The sequence below is a fragment of the Leucoraja erinacea genome, chromosome 32 (genome assembly GCF_028641065.1).
Source record: "Leucoraja erinacea ecotype New England chromosome 32, Leri_hhj_1, whole genome shotgun sequence".
Classification (NCBI taxonomy): domain Eukaryota; kingdom Metazoa; phylum Chordata; class Chondrichthyes; order Rajiformes; family Rajidae; genus Leucoraja; species Leucoraja erinaceus.
Window position 1 is genome coordinate 20,418,987 of NC_073408.1, and position 7,797 is coordinate 20,426,783.

The 7,797-nt window shown below is 46.3% G+C and overlaps 1 long non-coding RNA gene across 1 annotated transcript; it reads left to right on the top strand.

Moving 5' to 3' along the window:
- The first annotated feature begins 1,101 nt into the window (after positions 1–1,101).
- On the top strand, positions 1,102–7,311 carry LOC129712435 (uncharacterized). The gene is made up of 3 exons (XR_008726056.1): positions 1,102–1,192; positions 5,244–5,441; positions 6,886–7,311. It is a non-coding gene; the product is annotated as an uncharacterized LOC129712435 (long non-coding RNA).
- Positions 7,312–7,797: the final 486 nt, after the last annotated feature.

Genomic DNA, 7,797 nt, shown 5'->3' on the forward strand with positions numbered 1-7,797 from the left:
TTTTTGGAAGCCCTTGCGATCAAATTATCAAATTTCAACCAAGTAATTACTAGTCTGTACAAATATAAATGTTGATATCTTCTGATGGTGGAGTGTAGGCAAACAAAACATGGCAGCATTGATTTGTGACTCTGCCACACCTCCCCACTAAATCCAAAATCTTTGCTTTATTGCAATTGCTTTCTGAAGCATGCCTTGATGTTTATCTGCCTGGATCACTTTCTGTCTGTCAGTCTCTATATCTCTCCCTATATCCCTCTGTCCTTCCCTCTCACTCACTCTGTCTCTTTAAAACATTTTCTTTCATCCCATCCCTCTGTTTCTCTCCACATTTGACTGTCTCTCTCCCTTCTGTGTCGGTCGCTCCCTGCGTTTGTTTGCCTCTAGATCGCTACGTTTTCGAGATCCTTCACCCCTGCAGCCATTAGATTTTATAATACGGACCGCTGGACTGTAGGGGGATGCTTTTGCATTTTTAATTGTTAATTATTGGTCTTTTAAGTATTTATTGCTCTCAGGTATTGTCCATATTGTATTTTATGTATTTTTTTGTCTGCGTTTGTTCTGAATGCGTGGGGTTGTTGGTTGGTGACTTCTGGACATCTGAATTTCCCTGAGGGGATCAATAAAGTATTTATTATTATTATTATTATTATTATTATTATTATTATTATTATTATTATTATTATTATTATTATTATTTTCTTTGTGCGTCACCTTTCTCTTCCCCTGTTTCTGTATTCCTCCCTCCATATATCTCACTATCTTTATCAAAGCACAAAATGTTGGCATAAGTCAGTGGGTCGGGCAGCATCTGTGCAGGGATCGGCTAGGCGGCGTTTAGGGTTAAGATTCTTCTTCAGGCTGATTGTGGTAGGTGTGGTGGACGAGGGGGAAGAGAAATCTGTAAATCCCGGCAAGACATAGCTTGATACAGGTGAGGAGGGGGGGGCGGTAAGGGGGTGGAGAACGTGGATAGGTGACGTTTCGAGTGTGAAGAAGGGTCCTGAACCGAAACGTAAACTATCCATGTTCCATCATCTCCAGAGATGTGGCCTAACCCACTGAGTTATTCCAGCACTGTATCTTTTTTCCACATACAGGCTACAACGGAGGTTAAGATCAAACTGGAACGACTCTACTAACTGTGCCACTGTGGGTTGCTTTAATTGAGTGCAACAAACTTGTTTAGGTAAGATGTTAGTGGAATTAGCAGCTGATCATGCTGAGTTTGCATTTATGGGCCAACGGGCCTGTTTTGTACTATTCTGTTCCACTTTCCATATTCTATGTCAGAGTTTTAGCCTCAGAGTACAAGACGGTGTCTGGAAGCTTGCGAGGAAACTTGGCTGAAACTCAATCCACCTTCCCTCTGCCCGCCTTGGCCTACGCGATATCCCGGTTGCCAAACACTTTAACTCCCCTTCCCATTCCCACACTGACCTTTGTGTTGTGAACCTCCTCCACTGTCAGAGTGAGGCCAAACGCAAACTGAGGGAACAGAACTTCATATTTTGCTTGGTCATGTTTAGAATATTTCAATAATACAATATTTCTAGTAACCCTTGCGTTCCCTCTCTCTCCGTCCCTCCCTGTTCTCCTGTTTAGTTTGTATCCACTCATTATCACCAGTTTCACAGCCAACAATGGACCATTGTGGGCTCCACCTTTCCTTGATCATCGTTGCTGGCTTTGATTTGTTCTTTCCATACCCTTCATTCTTTTGTTCTTTCTACATTTTCATACCTCTAGTTTCCTTCTCCCCTGTGTGTCTCAGTCTGAAGAAGGGTCTCGACCCGAATCTTCACCTATTCCGTTTCTCCAGAGATGCTGCCTGACCCGCTGTGGCAAATGAATTATCTTACCTCAACCAGAGAACAATCCTGAACTACTATCCACCTCGTCAGTTACCCTCGGACTATCTTTGATCGGACTTTGCTGGCTTTTCCTTGCACTAAACGTTATTCCCTTATCATGTATCTGTACACTGTGGATGGCTCGATTGTAATCATGTCTTTCTGCGGACTGGTTAGCATGCAACAAAAGCTTTTCACTGTACCTCGGTACTTGTGATAGTAAACTAAACTGAAACTGAAATTGAATTACTCCAGCATTTTGTGTCCGTCACCAGTTTCGATATATTGGGGGGAAGAAACTTGGTACAGATTGCTTGGAGTATTCCAGAGGAACCATTTGGTTGGGGAGATGATAAATCAATGGAGCATCCACATATCAGCAGCATAATAATAAAGTGTCCAAGTAAATGGGTTTAAACGTTTCTAAATAAACTTCTTAGTGATGGGAAGTAGATCAATTATTCAATTTGTCTCGTTTCAATATTTTGAATAATAGGCTTTTGAAAGTCGCAGGGCTCTATTTACATCAAAGCCTCAGGGTTAGATCATCATTACATCCCCAGGCCCCTGGCACTCTGCAATCTGTTTAGACATGGTGATTTGGAGCCTAATGAGACTGTTCAAAAACAGATGTGAATTTACAATGGACAAACACATGGGGACGGGCTGGTGGCTGAGGTTTCCTCTCCAGCTGGAAGGAGAGATGAGCTCCAAGCTGAGCAGGGCAGAGTGGTTTATTTTAACCAAAAATAATTTAAATCAATTATTTACAAAAATGATATGCACAGTACTGCAAAGAGGCCGGTTCTCTGGATACTTTCAAGAGAGAGCTAGATAGGGCTCTTAAAGGTAGCGGAGTCAGGGGATATGGGTAGAAGGCAGGAACGGGGTACTGATTGTGGATGATCAGCCATGATCACATTGAATGGCGGTGCAGGCTCGAAGGGCCGAATGGCCGAATGGTCTACTCCTGCACCTATTGTCTATTGTGTATAAGCAATCCCACTACCATAATACAGAGTAAAGCAAATATTCTTGAATTAAATTACTAATTCCCCATCCTTATTGAGGAGACATTCCACCCCACCCCCCCCCCCCCCCCCCCCCCCCCGCGGTGCCCAATGGTCTCAGAAATCCCCCAGGGTGCCCGTGGACAGCGCCTAGTCCCTCTCTAGTAACACCCGGGCACGGACATAACCCCAGCAAAGGGGCAGAGCGTGGCAGAGTGTGGGTGAACCAGCAGCTTTCTCCAGCTGACTGTTACTGCCACTGGGCTATTCACTGCAGAAGGGCATTTCGCTCTGGTAGTCACATCCGTGTGCACAGCGACGGGCCACTGCATCGCCCCCTGCCCCCAGTGGCAGACCCGCGCAGTTCAGTTTCAGTTGATTGTCACGTGTACCGAGGTACAGTGAAAAGCTTTTGTTTCGTGTTATCCCAGACAGTGGAAAGACTATACATGATTGCAATCGAGCCATTCACAGTGTATAGATGTACAATAAGGGAATAACATTTAGAACAAGGTAAAGCCAGTAAAGTCTGATCAAAGCTAATCCGAGGGTCACCAATGAAGTAGTTAGTAGTTCAGCACTAGTCTCTAGTTGTGTTAGGATGGTTCTGTTGCCTGATAACAGTTGAAAAGAAACTGTCCCTGAATCTGGAGGTGTGCGTTTTCCCACTTCTATACATTTTGCCTGATGGGAGAGGGGAGAAGAGGGAGTGGCCAGGGTGAGACTCATCCTTGATTATGCTGCTGGCCTTGCCGAGGCAGCGTGGGGTATTGATCGAGTCAATGGAAGGGAGGTTGGTTTGTGTGATGGTCTTGGCTGCGTCCACAATTTACTGCAATTTCTTGCGGTCTTGGATGGAGCTGTTCCCAAACCAAGCTGTGATACATCGCGATAAAATGCTTTCAATGGTGCATCCAATGTGCCTGTATCCGGGCACACTGGTGAAATTTCCTACATACGCAGTGTGCTCTCTCTCCAGTGGCTATCATGGGCAGTTTCCTCTGTATCCAGTATCCAGTATCCAGCGGCAGGGGATAGACTGGCACAGCTCCCTCTGTATCTAGTTAGAGGCTGACGCAGTGTCATTCGTACCCACCAGGCATGGGGGGGGGTGGGGACACAATTTAGTTCGCCCCAAACCGTGGGGCTCCAATCGGCCCGTTCGCGGGGGCTTCAACATCGGGAGCCTCGATCGCCTCGACGCATCAATTTGACCGCGGGGCGGTGGAAAATCCCACGGCCGGCCTCGCCGAGCCGGGCGATGAAAAGCCCCGCGAACGGGCCGATTCAAGCTCCGCTCTATGATCTTTGTTCCACGGACGTCTCCCTCTTCCAATCACCGCGCTCTATACTCAGACCCACCCCCCCCCTACTTCCGCCTCTGACTGACACCTCCCTCCTTCAATGATTGTGCTGAATCATCATGTCCCGCCCACTGCTTGCCGACGAGTCTCTCGTCCAATCGGCGCCCTCGATCATCAGTCCCACCCCCACTGTCTCGTGGAAAGCGGAGATTTTTAATAGGATTTTAAAATACAGATTACAAATCATAGGAGGGGGATCGTCCCCCTCCTCTCATAACATGCGGGGGGGGGGGGGGGGGGGGGGGGGGGCATGTCCCCCCTGTCCTCTCCCGGGATTTCCGCCCCGGCCCACTGACAGAGGGGCGCAGTTTACTCTGTATCCAGTGAGGGTGATGCAGTGCTCTGTACCCAGTGATGGTCGGGTGCTGGTTCCCTCTGTATCCAATGACAATTGGCCACAGTGTCCTCTGTACCCAGTGACCACCAGGGCAGCTTTCTGTGTACCCAGTGTCAGAGGGGGTGGAGTATCTGCTGTATGCATGGACAGACGGGTGCAGTGCCCTGTGTATCTGGTGACAGGCTGATGAAGTTTCCTATATGCCCAGTGTTAGAGAGATAGAAACATAGCAAGTAGGTACAGGAGCAGGCCATTCGGCCCTTTGAGCCTGCACCGCCATTCAATATGATCATGGCTGGTCATCCAGAATCAGTACCCCATTCCTGCTTTCTCCCCATATCCCTTGATTCTGTTAGCCCCAAGAGCTCTATCTAACTCTGTCTTGAATATATCCAGTGAATTGGTGTCCACTGCCTTCTGTGGCAGAGAATTCCACAGATTCGCAACTCTCTGGGGGGAAAGGTTTTTCCTCTTCTTAGTCCTAAATGGCCTATCCCTACTGGATGTTCTCTGTACCCAGTGACTATCAGGGGCAGTTTCCTCTGTATCCAGTGGCAGACAGACACTGCATCCTCTGTATCCAGTGGCAGAGTGCAGCTCTGTGCCTGGTGACAGTCTCCTCTGTGTACAGTGATGGGCTAGTGATGTTTCCTATATTTAATTTTTAGTTTTTTAGTTTTTAGAGATGCAGCGTGGACCAGCGACCACCCTGTACACCAGTTCTACCCTAAGCGCTAGGGACAATTTACATAAACCAATTAACCTACAAACCTGGACATCTTTAGAGTGTGGGAGGAAAACGGAGCACCCGAAGAAAACCCACGCAGTCACAGGGAGAACGTACAAACTCCGCACGGACAGCACCCACAGTTTGGTAAAGACACCCCATTGACTCAAGCTTCTCTCCTTACCTCACCGCAACCCCTCCCTCCCACCTCCTGCAAACGGCATGCAGCATCTGTTAGTCCAGCGACGAATTGCTGGGAGGAGAAAATGTGCTTTTGTTTAAAATAACTTTAAAGGGAAAGAGAGGCCAATAATTCGAAGGATATTCAGGAAGCATCTGGTACTTTGCTCCACTGGATACTTCAAAAACAGAAAATAAAATCATTATGCATATTGTCGGAAAGAGTCATTTCAATATGTTTGGCGAATCGTTCGAACTCTTGCACCCTTTGCACAGAACTCTGAGCAGAGCGGGGTTACGGGAATACGGGACTTGCTCAGCAAGTCTTTACTTTGATCTTTAAATACTTTGAAGATTTCCACCCTATCTTTGTTTCAACACCTCAACTTGAGGTAATACGAGTCAAGGATTTGCAGGTTGGCCAGATAGCTTCCATCTATGGGGTGCTTGCACTCAGACTCAAACCCTTCACTGATCCACACCATTGTTACAGAAACCCAGGTGCTGGTTTACACAAAGTAAGGTCCACCTTGCAGAAAATAAAATGGCTGCTGGGTTTAGTTTCTGCTAACTCTGATGTAGAAACCAGAGCATCAGGAGAACTCCTTGTTGTTCCTTAATAATGCCCCTGTCCCACTTAGGAAACCTGAACAGAAACATCTGGAGACTTTGCGCCCCACCCAAGGTTTCCGTGCGATTCCCGGAGGTTCCTGGAGGTTTTTGTCAGTCTCCCTACCTGCTTCCACTACCTGCAACCTCCGGAAACCACCTGCAACCTTCGGGAACCGCATGGACAGCCACTCAAGATCCCATACACCTGATAAAAGTTAGAAGATAACAATAGAATGGAAGAACACAAATGAAGAGGAGTAGGAGCAGGCCTCTCGGCCCCTCAAGCCTGCTCTGGCAATTCAACATAATCATGGCTGATCTAAACTGGCCTTAACTCCAATTCTGTGCCTGTTCCCCATGACCCTCAATAGTTCTATTGGTCTAAACCCCGCATACATCTGGGGTATAGAATTCCAGGAACTCACTACCCTCTGTAAATAGTAATTTATACGTACTTCCATTTTATCTGTTATTTTATAATTATGTCCCTTTATTTGTGACTTTTATTCCTTTAGGCTCAACTGTTGACATTAGCCATGCTCTGTTCCAACTCACTGGGGCTCAGGTTCCTGTACTCCCTTTCATCTCACTAGGACCACTGTTCCCACATTTATTTGCTCTCACCAGAGTCTTAGTTGCCACACTGCCTTTCAACTGGCTGAGGCTCCGCTTCCAACGTTCCCATTAAACTCACCACCACCAGTTCCTGCTCTTGCTTTAATCTTACTGGATTCACTGGAAAATTCAGTAAGATAGGGTTTAACATTTTTAAAAAGTGTATTTAAAAATGTGTTTGCAGAGTGACATCCAACAGAAGGGCAGCAATGTACCCAATATATTCGGCAATGAAGACATCTCATATACCTTCTTGGACATAAATGCTGGAGAAACTCAGCATCTATGGAGCGAATGAAATAGGCAACGTATCGGTTCGAACCCCTTCTTCAGATATTTTTAGGCATCTGCAGTTCCATCTTAAACACTTAATCATATACCTACTTCACCACTTTGTCTGTCTGGCACTTTCAGCGATCTGTATATTTTGTACTGCAAGATCTCACTGTTCAATAAAAAATCCTTCTGCTATTTACTGTGTATGTACAGGCCTGGTTCAAGTCTGGTTGAAGAGGTCATGGGTTATGGGGCGAAGGGTGGGAGAATATGGTTGAGAGGGAAAGATAGATTAGCCATGATTAAATGGCAGAGTAGACTTGATGGGCTGAATGGACTAATTCTGCTCCTATGGCTTATGAACGTATGAACTTTTTGAAGTTCCCAAAAGGCATCACTTTGCAACGGGCTGAGTAGAGGCCAGAACTGTTCCCTATTCATTTGGGTTAAAAGTCAAAGACTTTGTTACATTTGTGGCTCTGTGTGGATCCATGATTAAACGTGTCCTTCTAACTTAACCTAACTTGGTCGCTGAGGTGATAGATAGCGTTGTTCAGTGTTCAAGATCCTCATATCATTCAGAAGGAAAGGAGACAGGTACAAAGTGCTGGAGTAACTCAATGGGTCAGGCAACATCTGTGGAGAAAAGGAATAGGTGACGTATCGTGTTCTTCTTCTTCTTGCGTATGGCGTAGGACAACTTGTTCTATTTGACCTTACTTGATTGTGTACCCCAGTTTGATTGCATTTGTCGAAACAGGGCGGACCACGTGAAGGTTGCAATCTCCCACCCCCGCATCGTGTTGAGATCCTTCTTCAG